The sequence below is a fragment of the Schistocerca gregaria genome, chromosome 3 (assembly GCF_023897955.1).
Source record: "Schistocerca gregaria isolate iqSchGreg1 chromosome 3, iqSchGreg1.2, whole genome shotgun sequence".
Taxonomy (NCBI): Eukaryota; Metazoa; Arthropoda; class Insecta; order Orthoptera; family Acrididae; genus Schistocerca; species Schistocerca gregaria.
The window spans coordinates 805528259-805546227 of NC_064922.1; the positions used below are offsets into that span (position 1 = coordinate 805528259).

Sequence of the window (17969 nt, forward strand, 5' to 3'; positions counted from 1 at the left end):
CCCTCCAAAGAGTTATACAGATATGAAACTGTGATTGTGCACAATTGCTGCTTATGTTGTAATATTAATTAGTACTGCTACGTGGGAGCCGTGTGCATTTTGATAAATAATGCAGACAATATTGATATATACAGATACTTTTCATGTGGAAATCCTTGACCTGATGGTCCACTGCAAACCATGTTCATTTTTTACGTTTTTATTTATTTGTCTTTTTTTCGTACATAGCTCGAATTTCTGTTTGTGATCAGCTACTACTATCAGCAACATGCGTTGTATTTGTATTCGAAATATTTGCCTATTTGACGAAGAATTTTATTTTGTTGTGAAGATCATATTTCTTCTGTGTGGATTTTTGTTCTTTCAATTGCATTGAACCTACCCTCCGTGGAACGTTATCCGCCATTTTCTTTGGTCATGTTTAAGTCTCGTATCCAGAGCATTACAAATTTATACTTGCGTATTACAAAAGCACGTAGTTTAGGTAATACAAGAAACTAAAGATTTCATCAAAACGCTTTCTTCTACCCTAAAATGGTGCTTGATCAATTCTTTTGTCTTAGGATATGTTGTGTGTTTGTATTTCGTGTTTCAGAGCAGTATGATTAGATCGTGATATTATTTTGTAGTTCGCTGTGGAAATACTTTCGGTACACATCTATAGAGGCTGGGCAGCATAAGTCCAATCTTTCGCAGACTTCCTTGAAAGCACGTGTTTTGTACAAAGCCTTGAGTATCCTTGATTAAATGCAATAAGAAGCAATATTAGCCAGTGAGTACTATTGATTATATTTTTCTAGTGTGGAGCATGATGTATATCCTCTTTTCTCCTAAAATGAAGCTTAATTATGCAAGACAAAAACTTCAGAAACATCAAGTAATGGAAGTTCGTTCTGTGTATTATCAGTAACACACCCTCAAATCGAAACGCCAACTCTTTTACGTATTTTGGCAGGTATTTTAGACATAAAAGTTATCTTTGTAACACCTGATGTAACCGTTGTGTGTTACTAACGTATTTTTTCCATAGCTATCAGACACAAAAACACTGTCAGTATTTATTTGAACATTTTAAACATAGAATGTACATTGTTACACTTGCCATTAACATTTTGTGTATAGTATTATTTTGTTCCGCCCAAATTGTGCTTATTCAGGTTTGTCTCATTTATGTCTAGAATGAAATACTAGGGCTATTCGGAAAGTAAGTTCCGATTGATCGCGAAATGGAAACCACTCTGAAAATCATAGATATTTTATCTCCAACAGTTAGCTACAGCTTCCAGCTATTGCCCTACATAATCACGACTCCGACTTACACATTTGTCATAGTATTTTACTAACTTTCCAATACCCTCGTCATAGAAGGCAGCCGCCTGTGCTTCCCGCCAATTCTCTACGCTCATCTAAAGCTCGTTGTCTGTGCGAAAATGTTGTCTTCATAGCCAGTAGTTAAACACTGAAACACAGAGGGAGCCAATTACGTACTGCAGAGCGGGTGGTCAAACACTTCCAATCGAAAACGTTGCAGGAGCATTTTCATTGCCCCTGCAAACTGCGTCCGAGAAATGTCACAAAGTAGGAACTGTATGACAATTCTGTAACGTGGGCTGCATAACATCAAGCGAAACCTCTCACCAGGAACCCATACTTGCTCTCAGAACTGAAAACTAAGAAGTGATATAACCGACAGGTATACTAGAGACCATGCCGAACACATATGAGCAAAGCGTCATTAGATTTTCACAGTGATTTCCATTTCTTGACCGATCGGAACTTACTTTCCAAATATCTCTCGTATCAACTGCCTGTTAGCATGTTATTTTAGCAGAGTACATGGGTTTTATTCAGTTATAGAAGAATTCAGATGGGGCAGTACTATAACTCGCACCCTTTAGGTATTTCTGACAGATGATACTGCTCGTTTCGATACTTTAAACATGATGTCAACATATGCTGTGTACAAGAAGATTACGTACTGTATTTTGATAAATAATACAAGTTGTGTGTGTGTGTGTGTGTGTGTGTGTGTGTGTGTGTGTGTGCGTACAAGCATGTTGTTAGCAAAGTGCTATTTTTTCTCACGAAGCAGACTTTTTTCTGGCGAGCGGAATTGCTGCTCACGTTACTGTGTACAGTACTTTGCTGACACAGCATCTCGCCCCTACATCTGGGCAACTCGCATACGTTATTTCATTCGTTTCACATTATGTCACGTTCAAGATTGTTTAAGTGCAGGCTGGCCCAGGTAGTAACCTTTTTTACTGCCGATGAAGTAGTGTAGTCTCTAACCTAGAGCCGTAGCTGCAATAGAAACCCAACATCAAAATGTCTCCGAATATCTGTAGCACGTTTCAGCGGCTGAACTCTTCGTTGCGATAATTCCTCTTCTGAAGACTAATTTTCAACGTCTTCATATATTGTTGCGAAACAGTCCCACTGGCTCTGAAAATCTGGAAGCGGAAACAGTGACTGGAGTTCTCCAGCGTACTTTTCCGTGCAAGAGGTGGTGGGGAGAGTGAGGCGGTGGCTTGGTTTGTATGTGTCTTTCTTTCCTGTTATAACTCTCGCAAACCCTGTTTTTTTTTTCATCTTTCTTTTAAGCCTTCCGGCAGAGATAAATGCCACCCTTCCTTCCACGCATGTTAGGAGGAAAGAAACTGAAAAGCCCTATTGTATATTTCACACTCCTCTCTCGGTATATTGCTAAGTTTGAAATGCAGAGCCGTGCAGTGGGCAGGCAGCATTTTGCAAAGTTAATTCTGATACCTAGAATAGAAAGGGGCAACATTGCTGCACCGTTTCTCCATACGGATTTGTTATTTCCACGGCCTTTTTGTTACCCGTAAGACTTGCATCACAATAGCTTCATTTCTGGATTTTTAATATGTAGTGTTAAAATAGCTCTTTCACAACTGATAAGCTCTCATTTTTGTCAAGTGAAACGCTGATATTTCAAAAGCCCTTACCAATAAATGATAAACATATACTGTTAAAGTGCCTGTATAAAAATGTGATCGGAAATCGGTAAAAAAATTTTAGCAGCAACGGATTTTTAAAAAAAATATCTGAGTCTTTAAACCGTATCAATTGAACAACCAGTTTGGGTCCTCCACTCAGAGGAGAAAATAGCACATTTACAAATAAGTGTAATGAGCATTCTCAAGAACAGCGTACAAACTGCATAAAATTTAGAATTCACCTTATGCTGCAATACACCAAAAGAATTTCTTCTTCCATACTGCAAAGTTTAGTTAAGAATAAATATGTGTCCTGTAGATAAATCTTATAAAGTACATTCTTTACGTCAGTGACATCAAACAATCTGCTTGTTTCACATTTGGAACCTTAACGAATCTTAAATTTGCTGAAAAGGATACATAATTTGTGAGGAAATAAAAGACAAAAAAAATGAACCACGTCTGCAGCGAGAATAAAATCCGTTTTAAAGTTCGCAAGCACGTACGCCGATATTTTGCTTTTCTTTTTCTCTCCTTTCCTGTAGTAAAATTCATTTTGTTCGGTATGACAATCTACAAATTTCCTAATATTTTTCATTCTCTTGAGAAGGAGAGGAAAGTACTGCAGAATGTGTAACTGGATACGATAAGCGGAAAAATAGACTACGATCTGTAAACCTGCCCTCTACCAATTGTTCACGGACTCAGCAGATTCTCAAATGTATCGGCAACAGATTAAAATGAAAAATTCTTTCACGAAAACTTTTGGGTTGCCAGCCTGATAGGTAAAACAAAACTTTATTCTTACCTTTTTTTAGCAAACTCGACGTGGTACCAAACGGATACTTAGAGAAACTGAATTACATTGACCTTAACACAGGCGTTACTTTCGAGTGGGCCCCGACTAGAATACCGAATATCATCGCTATCGGTGGTCACAGAATGTGGCCTCTACTTGTTAGTGGGGAGAGCAGTCTTCGCCGCTGTGAATCAATTTGATGCTTTTCTTTCTTTTTTTTTTTTACTGGGAGAAATATCCATTTGTTCTTCCTGTCCACTAGACTTAAACCGTGATCTATAACTCACCTTCACGCGTCATTTCTTTCACTCCACCTTCTAACCTATTTTATGTATTTATTTTAATAAAATCATTTAATTGTACTAGCTAATTTTTAGCTCGCAACTTCGAGTTTGCTTAACCATCTTATGCAAGGCGAAAACGAATGATGCGCTAACTACAGGTGAAGTTCCGCGTTCTGGCCATAGGCGGGCCAGTCGGACCCGACCGACCACCGTGTCACCCTCTGCCATTGATGTCATAGGAGGCTGCTGAATGGAGGGGCTTGTAGTCGGCGCATCACTCACCCCTTCATTGTCTCTTTTTTTGACCATGGAACCACAGCCTACTTTCAACCTCATTTTATAAATGCTCCACAACACATTCCTGTTTCACCCTTCAGTACTGAAATCTGTAGGAATCTGTCAACTGAGTTACTACTAAGATGACACTCACATTACAGCTTTTTTTCCTTGCGGCATTACGGTATTACGTAAAAATAATGTCATGCGTTTTCTTAGAAAATTCGCTTATGTAATCCTGTATTTTCAATGACGAGTTACTTTCTCATGTTCGTAAGTAATGCAAATACTTTACGTTGTAAGTTAAAGTCAAAACATTGTGTGAGTGGTGTGCTCCATAATCCACGTTGTTGCTGAGCTGTTTCCTTTGGGGGAAAGATTTCCATTCTGATATCACGGCGTTAGGATCTTTATATTGCGTATGTCCGCTCTGCTGACCAGTCGAATCATTTCCCTCGTTGTGTGCCATATCGCAACAAATTTTGGGTACTCAAAACGATACAAGTTTGTTCCTTCAAGTTAAAAGTTCCACATGTGGCAGACGATTTTAACCGAATGGAATAGAGTTTGAAGTTGGTTGCTCTGGTACATCGAGTAGCCTCTCATCTGGCATCAAGAGGCCGACTACAGCCTTTACCGGTTCTCCCACCAAGGAAAATTCCCTGGCAGTACCGACAACCAAACCCGCTACTCCTCGCATTGCAGTCAGCCGCAATGGTAACTCAGATACGGAGCGGACAACTACATGTAACCGTTCCGCTAATTCACCTTCACCGTGCGATCCTTTTTCCGTTCAGAGTTTTTGGGTGGTCCTGAGACCACAGTACTATAGGATTCATTTATGTGGTACTGTAAAGCGAGAATGTGAATCTACAGCGATTAGCTTTTGTTAATGTAATATTATTCCTCCTTTGTGAATGGATCGCTTAGGGGCACGTCTTTCTTTTAGCCCAGTATACTATCGAGTGCTCCGTTCACGTCATCACTGGACTCACATTCGGGAGGATGAAAGTTCAAACCGCGTCCAGACATCCAGATTTAGATTTTCCGCGATTTCCCTAAATCGCTCCAGGCAAATTCCGGGACGTATCCTCTCTAAGTGCACTGCCGATTTCCTTCCCCATCCTTCACACAGTCCGAGCCTGTGCTCCGTCTGTAATGAGCTCCATGTCGATGGGACCTTGATCTCGGTCTTCCTTCCTACGGTTCATATCTGTTGTTCGGCCCGTCTTCTTCATCGAAATCCTATATTCGTATGACTTTCCTGAGTGTCATCTCAGTCTTGTAAATAAGGTGATGCTAACTCTTTCTGGTCTTTCTATATCAGTAATAGCTTTTTCAAGAATGTGCGAATCTTATGAGTCAGCCTGTTTGGACCCATGTGGACCTTATACTGGAGTTTAATTGTGAGAACAAATGCTGAATGCTATCTCTTTGTTCGCCTGCCTGTTCTGATTGTGCCTGAGGTCAGGTTCGGAAACTCATCTTAATATCTGAGCTGCCCTTCAGTCTGCCATCTGCCTTACTGCAGACTTCGATGCTAAACTTTTTCGAGGAACTCTCACAGACTATCTCTACTTCACACAAATGAATTACTTGAAATGCATTAGGCCAGGGAAGGGCATTCTTCACCCTGCTATCAAGGGATAAGTTGCCTCTGAAAATATTGCTTCACAAATGATACCACCACTTCGACGTAGTCTGTGCCCGACACCAAAGTGCAATTGGCCAGCGAGGAAAACTATCAACACGCCGTCCCTACAAATTCAGTGTAATATTATAGAACCCATGGAACCTTTCAGACAACGGAGCAATGTAATAATACTTTCTGTATCACATTGGTATTGAAATATAATAATTTGAATAACGCAGCTACTACTGAAGAGTTCGCTGTGTAACTGTACAGCGTGAGAATAATTTTAACTATTCACAAGATGCACAGTACCACGTTCATTTGGACATCTGCGATAGAAACACTGACGTTAAGGAACGATAATATGAAAGCCAAAGCGCAAGGCGTAAGTAATTACTAGGTCGGGAGGGATACGAAACCTTCAGTGCGCTGAACCAAATGACTCACTGTTTCCAAATACACTTTCAGCAAAACTATACTCTTGAACTCAAACGGAAAGCTAACTGCTATTCATCGTGTGAACTTCAGCGGTTGCAGTGATCTCCATGACGTCATCAGACCTCGTCCATCGCCAAGCACTGAGTCGCAGCTCCGACGCTGTCGTCACCCTCTCTTTGTCACCTAGAGCCATTCCTCACTCTAACTGCGGATCTAGCTCCCTGCGTCAAGGCTGCACCTGTTTGAGTCATACTCTGAACTCCATCCCACTCCTTAAGACGAATTCAAAACCAACATCCTGCGGGCTACTTTTGAATTACGGCGGCTTCTGCATTTTCTTGAAATTAATTCCCAGACTGCTTTTGTCATAACAACTAGAAATAGATAAATAAATCTTTTCAGAAAAAATCTTCTTTTCCATATACAAGGTGAATATCAACAAAACCGACAAACTGTAGGAATGAGTTCCTGACTGGAAATCGAGGAAGAAAGGTTCTATGAAGATGTGTCCTGAAACGCATAGTTGCCACGGTAGATGTCGCTAACGAATGAAAGTTCCTCTGGTGACTTGCCATGTGTTCCTTGTGTGTTGCAGGCTGTGTGATTGACGCAACGGTACTGTAAGCAGCAGAGTGGTCTGGTATTCATGTTGGAAGAAAGCAGAGATGATTTTGTGTACGGCCAAGCAGATGGAGCACGTCCATACCAGAACAAGTACCCTCTCAGACACCCACCACACAACGTTTCAAGCCCTTTTTGGACGTTTGTGTGATCATGGCTCCTTCTAGACAGACAATGGTGTAGGGAGGCAGTGGACTGATCGTACACCAGCTTTGGAGGAAAGGATTCAGTCTCTCTACCGTTTGCCGACCGTGGTGGCCCCGCGGTTCTAGGCGCTGCAGTCTCGAACCGCGCGACCGCTACGGTCGCAAGTTCGAATTTGGCCTCGGGCATGGATGTGTGTGATGTCCTTAGGTTAGTTAGGGACCGAGGACCTCAGATGTTAAGTCCCATAGTGTCAGAGCCATTGGAACCTGCTTGATCGAGCACAGACAGCATCTTGGCTTGTTTCAGAGATGAATAACGAACCATTCTGTTACTTACTGCACGCTATGTCAGTCACACAGCCTGTAACACGCAAGGAGCACACGACACCTGGTCAGAGTAACTTTCATTCGTCAGCGCCATCCACCGTGGCAACGATGCATTTCTGGATACATGTCCATAGGACCTTTTCTCCTTCATTTCCAGTCAGAAATCCATCCTTGCAGCTGTCGGTTTTATCAATGTTCACTGTGTATAAGCCCAGGAATCGTGACGTCCAGTACTTAATAATGATCATCCGTCGGATAATGAACTGAGTGCAGACACACATATTGTGCCAAAGGCTAACGAGCGAAAGGCTAACGAGCGAAAATAATCGAGTTTCCACGCCCATTCTTTGTATTAATGGAATTTGGTTTCTCGTATAAGCGTTGGAATTGTTATCAACAGACATTACGTCTTGGCTTTCTAGATTATGGTATATTTGTATTCCACTAATAGCACTAGCAGAGAAACCCAGCGTTGTCCAGGTATTTATTCGAATCTTCAATGAGTCCATCTCCTGCTCCCTCCACTCTCAGTCTCTCCCCTCCCCCATTCTAATCTCTGCCCATCTTCTCGGCCCCCTTTTCATCTCCCCTTCCCCCTATCTCCATCCTCCTTCCGCATTTCCGTACCAATCCTCTCTGTCTATGTCCACACCCTCTGTCCACCTCCTCCTGCCGCTACTATCGTCCATCTCCTCCTGCCCCTCTCCCTGTCAATCTCCTCCTCCCCCTCTCTCTGTTGGGCTCCTCCTCCAACTTTCTGTGTCCATCTGTTTATCTCGTCGCCCTCCTCTCCTGCTCCCTCTATGTCATTCGCCCTCTGTTCACCTACTCCTCCTCTCCCCCCTCCCCCTTTCTCTGTCCATTATCCACTTAATACACAAATTGTATTTCATACCTTTAAAAGTGTTGCAAGTCAGCTAGATAGAGGAAATAAATGCCAACGTGTCGTTTTGGAACATTTGTACGTCATCTTTCTCATATATGTCTCCACCTCTAGTCGTCGAGGGGAGGGGAGAGAGGAAATCGTGCTCCTACAGTATTTTTATTCAAGTGATAAGTCATGTACCCAACAAATTTTCTTGAAATTTCTTGTTCCAGAGTTATGTAATTGTTTCTTAATCCCACAATGCTTCTTTCCAGATACTGAGTAACCATTAGACTTCCCTGTACGAAACAGCTCCGACTTTCTGAATGCTTTACCAGTGAGTTAGTTTCTTAAATATCTATCGCAAAGCATGTGAGACAAGTTTAGATAGATACGAATTTATGTTCAGTGTTGGCTAGAAGTCGTTAAGAGCTCTTATTAGCAAATATTGTAAGAGTATAATCAGGGTAATTTGTTCTCCGTATCAAGAAATCGTAGTTTTTGCACGCATATCAGTATTTATGGCGTCATATCTCCTGAACTATGTCTCTTGCAGTGATATAATTTTGCAGGTACGTACAGTACTATGGTTCGATACTGCCTGCAATTTTTTTTGTGAATAGTGTTAGTAGTAAGGAAGTAATAAATGATATTGTCAGGCCCAATGCGGCAGCTTTTCAGCCATCTCTGTATTCATGACCTCATATTTCCTGAATTACGAGTATGTGTCATGCGATGATACAACTTTACAGGTATATTCAGAGTACACTGATCAGCCAGAACACTATGACTAGGTACCTAACAGTCAGTTTGCACACATCTTGCGAGAACAAATGCGCCGACACGTCGTGCCATGGAAGCATCGAGGCCTTGGTAGGTCTCTGGAGGGATTTTGCACCACATCTGCACACACGTCACCTAATTCTCGTAAATTTTGGTGAGGAGGGGCGCATTTCAGATGTGTTCTATCGGTTTCAGATCTGGCGCGGTGGGGAGCCAGCAAATCGATTGGAGCTCGCGCCTCTATTCCTCGAACCACTCCCTCACACTCCTAGCATTACGTATTATCTTGTTGAAAAATGCCACTGCCGTCGGGAAAAGTCATCATCATGATGTAGTGTACGTGATCTGCAACCGGCGTACGATACTCCATGGCCATCACGGTGTCTTAGTAGAGCTCCACTGGACCCATAAATGCTCACACGAATATTTCCCAGAGCATAATGGAGCCACCTACAGCTTTTCTCCATGCCGCAGTACAGGTATCAAGTAGCTGTCACCTTGGAAGACGACAAATTCGCGCCCTCCCATCTGCTTGATGAAGAAAGTATCGGGATTCATCAGTCCATGCAACCGTCTGCTACTACGCCAACGTCCAGTGTCGATGGTCACGTGCCCTTTTTGGACACAGATACCGGAGTCGTGATGTTAACATTGGCACATGAATTGGTCGTTGGTTGCGGAGACCGATCGTTAGGCGTGTTCGGTGCACTGTGTGTTCAGAAATACATTTACTCTGCCCAGCATTAAAGTCTGATGTTAGTTATGCCATAATTCGTCGCCTGTCCTGCCTTACCAATCTGCCCAACCCCTCGACGTCTGACCGTGATTTCACCTTGGTTTCGCCACGTGTTGAAGACATTCGCCACAGCACTCCTCGAACGCCAGAAAAGTCGTGCAGTTTCTGAAATGCTCGCGTCGAGCCGCCGGGCCATCACAATCTGTCCTCGGTCAGCCTCCGACACTTTGAGCGCCTTCTCGATTCTGCACACAGACAGCCCACTCACTGATACTACATGAAAGGTGCGGGTGTTTGACTATCAGTCGTTCTTCGCCAGGTGACGCTGCTGTCACCTGGGGGGGGGGGGGGGGGTTATGTCCATAGTAGGTTGGTGGTCATAGCTTTCTGGCTCATACGTCTATGTGGATACTGATTACGAAAGATGCTGCGAATAGAATTAGTGGTAAAGAAGGAAAATATTAAAACGGCATGACTGATGCAGCAGTTTTTCACGGATCTTAATGGTTTACGATACTGTATCCCCTGAATTACGTCCTGTACAATGATTTAATTTTGCAGGGACATTTAGTGGTGTATGTGGATACCAAAGCATGTTGCAATTAAAGTAAGGAAGAAGTAAATTAGGACTGCACGAACACCGAAAATGTAATAGACGATAAACCTTTTCCCTTTCGTAATTTTATGGGGTATCTCTACCACATAAATTTAGTAGGGTTTCAGATTGAATGTAGTGTGAGTTTTTACGAGCATTTCGTTATACTTCTTTTTCACCCTACCCGTTTTTATAGAATGGTGGTTGGTGGTTCTTAACCCCACAGTGCTTCTTCCCAGATATCAAGTGAAATATATATTGCAAAATAGGAATGTTGTGGCTGAAGATGAAATGTTCTAATAAAATAGGGGCGTTCAATGACAATGCAGCACATTCATTTCCGAAATCAGTTTGAGTTTATTCAGGATTCAAATACACCATTTTATTTACCACTATTTTGGGTACAAAACCCTATTTTTCAACATAAACTCTGTTCATTGCGAGGGCCCTACGCCACTTTTCTGGAAGGACCTGTATGCCCTCATGGTAGCCGGTTAGTGGAGCGGTCTAACTCACGGCTTTCCTGAGCGGGAAGGAGCGCCTGGTCTGCGGCGCGAATCCGCCCGGCGGACTTTTGTCGAGGTCCGGTGACCCAGCCAGTCTGGGGGTGGTTTTTAGGCGGTTTTCCATCTGCCTCGGCGAATGCAGGGTGGTTCCCCATTCAATGTGCTTCAGCTGCACTATGTCGGTGATTGGTGCGCAAGCAAGTTCTCCACGTACGAGTACATCACCATTACTCTACCACAGAAACATAGGGCTTACGCTCGTCTGGTGTGAGACGTTCCCTGGGTGGCTCCACCAGGGGCTGAACCGCGCAATAAACCTAAGTTCGGTGTGGGGCGGCGGAGGGGTGAAGTGGACTGCGGTAGTCGTCGTGGGGTTGTGGACCATTGCGGCTGCGGCGGGGACGGAGCCTCCCCGTCGTTTCTAGATCCCAGGTTAACATACATACATACATGCCCTCATGGTACCTCTCTACTGGAGCCAACGTCTTGATGCCTCAATAACCTCTCCATCATCCACGTACTGCTTCCCGTGGGAGCATCCTTCGTTGGGACAAAAGAACGAAATCGGAAGGTGCAAGATCCCGACTGTAGGACGAAAGAGGAAGAACAGTACAGTCCAGTTCAGCAGCGAGATGTTTGATTGTGATCCGCCCATCACCTCGAATGAGAGTGTCCACACGTTCCAACACTGCAGGAGTCACAGTTGTGTGCGGCCGGTCGGCAAGAGGGAGATCAGATAGGTTTGCTCGATCTAGCTGCGTTAATGAGACGCCTAGAACAACAACTCACAGCGCGTTTGTTCACTGCCAGGTCTCTGTAAATATTCTGCAAGTGCCTATGAATATCTGCGATGCTCTGGTTTCCGGCAAAAGAAACTCAATGGCAGCTCTCTCTTTGGAACGCACCTCGTTTACAGAGCCATTCTGAAGCCTACAGCGACACTACATATCGGAACTTTGTGAAACTATAGGGGCTGAAGCAGGAATATTCCAAAATGTTCCACAACAAATTCCACATTTTTGCAACCGAAATTGGTGAAGGAAAAGATGCGTCGCATTACTTATTGAATGCCCCTCCTACAACTGTAACCACAGGAAAAGCCATTTTAGGATTTTGCCTATCAGTTTTTGTGTTGCGTTTTGGATGATGTATTACGTATCACGATATTACGCTGCATGACCGAAAATATTTTTTTTAAATGCTTACAATTTAACAAAAGAATTGGATAGCGGCCGTGCCAAGACAAATGAATTTTAATTAATTTCAAACTGTCTGTTTTTTATGTTCTGCTTCAGATTCGGTCTTCATTAGCAACAATCCTGGTTTACTTTACGGTGTTATTCTCTCTTCTGTTACAGGTCACAGAGTGAACATCTGATGCCACTGCTCTGAGCTGTGCGAAACGCGGGTGAGTACTGCGCAGTGAAACAACAGCGCCACGTTTTTCATGGCTTCCGTGTACTTGGCAGTCGTTGTGTGCCATAAACATGTCATCATTAATGATTGTCTTCACGTCACGTGGTAGCTCAGTTATGAACAATTGTGTCATAACACTTGACAACTTCTTTTTCCATAACATGTATCCTCTTTTACGATACAGGATTTATCCATGGTGATCGCAAAACTTGCAAGGATTATGAAAAAGGAAAAATTATTAATTTGAGGAACGAAACCTTGGCCTAGAAATTACTGAATGTGGTAACAAAGCTTTTGAGAAGAAAGGAAAAAGTGCTAATTGGAGGCAAGAAACATTGGCCTGAAATTACCGTACATGTTAATAAAGCTGTCGACAGAGTAGTGGGATACTTACCTCCTCTTAATCCGTAATTTACACTTATTTTTATTTGGACACGATCACATAATACGAGTAAAATTACACCCGGTGTCAACACTACAGCTTCACTCTTCCAGCACACAAGAAAGAATGTTTCGTTTCTGTACGGGCATATTTGGCAATTACTCATAAATACAAGTCGTTCTTTTTAAACTCAGTGTTATCTTTTTCAGAAAAGCCATAACCTCTCAGTTACGGCTCTCTAGGCACGGTTTTTGACAAAAAGACATTCCGAGGTTGTTTAGAGAGTGTTTTAGCACGCAGATGCCAGTTTTGTATTAATGGAAAAGGGTAACATATTCAGCGACATCTCCAAAACAACAGCCATCTCGGGGCCGTTTGAACGCCGTCTCCAAGCATCGCTAGCTTCTAAACGGTCATAGAGCACTGCCAGAAAATGGAGCAGCCGAGACAAGTTGGTCAGATAAAATAGTGTTTCCTTTTATCTCATCTAAACACGCTTAAAATCTGTAGACGCGTCATTTAACGCCCTGTATTTAAACCTAGAGTGTTTCCTATTTCGTCTAGAGCAATGGAGCATTCAATAAGAAGCGTACGCTGGTTGCTCTACACCCTTTCCTGGATAACTGAAGCCGTACAGATTTGATTTAGAAGCTTATGATGAACCCGCTTTCTGGGCGCAGTCGTTTCCAAGTCTGTGTTTCTTCATCTGAAATTTTGTGAACAGTGCAGTAGTCACAGTGTGCTATTTCAAATGCTATGGTTATGAATAAATGTGTAGTGAAGTAGATTGTGAGGTTATTTGTACGGGCTTCGCACAGTCTGAATTCCACGTCTTTTATCCGAGTGTTTAAAAACAAGAGCATTTCCGGGATTTAGCCATAGTGAGAGACGCTTAGGAATCCTAATGCATTCATGACACGGCAGTGGTTGAAATTTGTGATTCAGAGATATTATCGCGCCCCTGTGGAGGAGAATACGACCTGTTAAGTCGCTCGTGGAGCACGGTTAAAGCCGTGATTGTCATCACGCGACGCACATCAAAGAGACTACATTAGAGTGAAAAATGTGTTAGAGGTGGAGGTCGTGGCGCCTGCAATTACAGTGGCGGCCACTTAACCTTCACAATCTCCACCTATGGTCCTCTAACGAAGTGAGGTCCCTGGCTTGGTAGCCAGAGAGGAATAAACAGTGTGGAAGGAAACAGTGAAGGAAAGAGGAAGCAAGAAACACAAACGCTCCAGAGAAATTACGGCGGTACGCTTACATTCTGTTCTTTGTCGTCGCTGTCAGTTTTCTCCAAGCGGTTCTCATTACCGGTTTGCACGCCCAGTATGTACATCCTGTTCAGTGACTCATATGTAAACGATGTCTGCATGTAGCAGAAAATAGCTGTGTTTATTCTTTTTCTATACAAGAACTTTGTTTGCAGTCACGAATACAGGACATTTAGAGAGAAATAGTAAACGTTTTAATACGTCTAACTACAGAATATTTTGCATAAAACAACAGCAAAGGACAAAGGAAAAAATATTGCTATACCGAGTCTTTGGCTGTTCTTTTAGGAGACATTTCTTGTATACCCAAAGCTGTCACGTCACTGAAGGCCAGGTCAAGAAATACACAAAGCTTTAGTATTGCCAAGCTCTCCATACAAGGATCAATTACGAAATAGAGCTAAACCTCCCGCTAACCTAAAGAGAAAGCTGCCTGTAGTGAGTCGAACGAAAAGCACCAACACCAGTGATTTGCTTAGTGAGCTATGTCGAAATCGATCAACGGAAGACAAAATTCAGTGCGTGGCATGCAGGACGGGGGTGCATGAAACTCGCTCTGAAGATAGGAATAACAGTAAAAGATACTTTTGTTTTAATTGGAGAGAACTCCCTGAGTTACACATAGTTTGAACTGCCTCGTAGTTTATTTTTTTTTAAAATAGCCTAAATTTCACATCATTTCGTATTAATGTCACTTTAGAATTGTACGTAGTTCTTTTTATGTTCAGATTCAACATTCTTCGCTCATATTAAAATTAATATCCACTTAATCATCCTTTTATTTTCTTAATTACACTGTGTGTCCATATTCAAATAAACCCAGTCGTTATACTCGAATGACAGGGGTTTATTCGCGAGATTTTGGACATACATCTAATGGTCCATTCATAAATTCAACCGTTCCAGTGATAGAAACAGGTGTACATGAACAGACCTTTTCTGAAAATATTTCAGCATTTTTTCGAGATGGTCTTATAAGTATTTCAGGAATAAGCATTATATCCTACAATGTAGGTTAATTGACGAATTCTGACGTTCAGTTACACAAAATTTGAAACATTAGATTTCCTTCAGTTCGAGAAAATTGTTAATCTGTCCGTTGATGGCAACCTTACCTTAATTCTAAATAAATTGATAACATGATTTTCTGCAACTTTGTGCTTGCAAAGATACCAACAGCGCAATGTAGTGAAATGAAAAGACTTTGGCAGTATTATTATTATTTAGTCTTTCGCAGAATTTATAACAACTAAGTGACCATACACTACTTGTATTACTTAAGGAAAACAGTAACCAGGCACTTCTTGTATAATTTTATCTTATGTTAGGACGCGTTTCGAACTTGGATCTATCGTCAATCATCATAATCCATTGTATCTTCTTCACTATCACGGCTTTATCGTTTGCATTTTGAATGCTGCAGCTGCATATCATACTGTCATTTACGGCTACGTTGCCCTCTTTATATGCGTAGCACAACATGGGTGAAAAGACGAAACACGTCCTTCCATAAATTAAAATTATACAATAAAAGTATCTGGTTGCTGTATTTCTTCAGTTCACAGCCAAGGAGCTCAACTAACATTAACATGGATAAATTAACGTTTAAAATATTTTGGCATAATGACTGCAATAACGTCCCGAATGAAATATGGGTAACTAACAATCAGCCGCATTTTCCATATTTTTAATGTACTCATGCAATTACAATTAATTGGTGACAACAACTTATGTTAACTGACGACTATAGATAATTGGGAGTTACACATTCTTTTCAACATTAAATCGAAGGAACTATTTCCTGATATAATCGTTTCTTTAATATATGATCTTTATTTTTTTATAACGTGACGAAAGCGTTAGGCCCATGGAATTAAGCCTTTTAGGTTACCGAAGCGACAGTGGAAGAAGATGAGTGTACTCGGGCAGCACATAATGTACTTAACAGTAGCAACAATCGCTGAGCAAAACAAAGGACATTCGGAGGTATGCAGTTAATACATTTAACTAATTTAGGATTTATTAATTTTAAATTCTTTATTCTAAAACAGCAAGATGGAATTAACTTGATATTTTATACATAAAATTACATGATTAATTTCATATATGATGAATTACAAACCACAAAATTAATTTGGCATGTTACTTTGAATCTGGGAAGGCATTTTACTTTGAATCTGGGAAAGTGGCAACTTTCAGAGCATTCTAATGCTGTTCGGCTGTTATATGACTATTTTTTCTGTTGTGTTTTTTACTCTTGAGTTCACAAACGTAAGTGTTTGCAAACAGAGATGACATTTATAATGTATGACTGCGCAACAAGGGTATTTGTCTCTGGGGAGAGAGGATTTGAGAAAGTCCTGCAAAGATACGTGATCAGATTTTTCTTTTAGTTGGATGTCAGAATGTAACTCTATACATTCCATTTGAAACTCTTGTGGCAACATATCTACATTGTTTGTAAAACATGTAGCGTAATTACAAACATTTTGATTATTTTGCGAATGTCCTGAAATCGTTTTGAAAATTTTCGCATCAAATCGGAAATTGTGGTGTTGTATTTCATCCCATTTTTAGGAATGTGTTCCAATTTTTCATGACTTTACACAAACGGAATCCTTTGTAATTTTCTTTATTTTGCCAACCGCGTGATAGTTGCTCACTTCATGGGCTACACTGATACTTGCTTTGGGCCGCATGTGACCCATAGTTCGAGGACTCGATAGTCCTGGTATATCGATTTTATTAAACATACGCTACCTTAACATCATACATCATTGAGAGCCAGTTTTTTTCTCCTTAGTTGCATAAAATGTCTGTAATTAGCTGCCAGTTACATGAGGAATTGACAGACAGCGACTGCGGCCTACCTACGCCAGGAGCGCTTGTGTGTCAGAGGATCAGCGGTGACTTCTGCGCTCCGCCACGCCACCACCTGGCTCTAGGCCAGCACCACGGATCGGTGCGGCACTGGGCAGACAACTATCCGCAAATGTGATATGAGACACCATCTGGGCGACCGCAGCGCACGGCGGAAGGGGACGTTGCGTAGGCGGCACAGTCAACCACAGACGACTCTGGCGGCAGAAGCGTCCAACAGAAGCCGCGTTTCTGGCTCTCACGATACTGGTGTACGGTTTTGTTGCGTCATCAATCTCTGAACTGGTTTGTTCTTTCCATAGTCTTTTCGTCTTGTGCAGGTCTTTTCATGTATCCGTAACAACTACAAACAACATCAAATGTAAACCGTTTTGCACGTTCCTGTCCCTGCCTCTCTTTCCACTTTCACATCCTACCACCGCTGTCAGCACCAAGTTAACTTTTCTTGGATGTCAAGTAGATATCTTACCAACCTGCAGTTTCCTTTGGTAAGGATCTTCCACAAACTTCCTTCCTAGTCTATTCTTCTTACTACTTCTTTCTTCGTACTTTTTATTACTAGTTAATGTTCAACATTCTTCGACAACACAATAGTTCAACCTCTTCAAATATTTCTGCTCTGGATTCCAGGTGGTAAATGTTTCAGTTTCATGCAGACTCCCGATGACTACTTTCAGGAACTTCTGTCTCATTTGCATGTCAATGTCTGATGCCAGCAGTCTAGTTTACTGAAGAAACGTCATTTCGTCTCTTTCAGTCCACTTTTAATAGCTTCTTTGTGTCATCCATCCTGAGTGACCTCGCTTCTTCGATACGCGAATTCCTTCACTTTTTCCACTAGTGTTCCGTTACCGTTCTTCATCACCTTCTTCGTAATGTTAGTGTATTAGTGAACAGCCGAAAAATGCCATCTAGGAGTACAAAAAAAGCTAAAATATTAGAGTTTGACAGAAAAGTGTGTAACCAGCCGCCTCAGTCCTCATTCCGCCTTCCTCAACAAAAATCTTAGCATGTGAACATATTCATTCTCTTTTAACGCGGAACATTC

At 41.9% G+C, this 17969-nt stretch overlaps 1 long non-coding RNA gene across 1 annotated transcript in view; it reads left to right on the forward strand.

The window, feature by feature from the left end:
• LOC126354369 (uncharacterized) overlaps window positions 1-17969 on the forward strand; it is a 931233-nt gene that overhangs the window by 745083 nt on the left and 168181 nt on the right. The window contains exon 3 of the long non-coding RNA XR_007565308.1: window positions 12328-12377. This is a non-coding gene — a long non-coding RNA (uncharacterized LOC126354369). The remainder of the gene's footprint in view (window positions 1-12327; window positions 12378-17969) is intronic.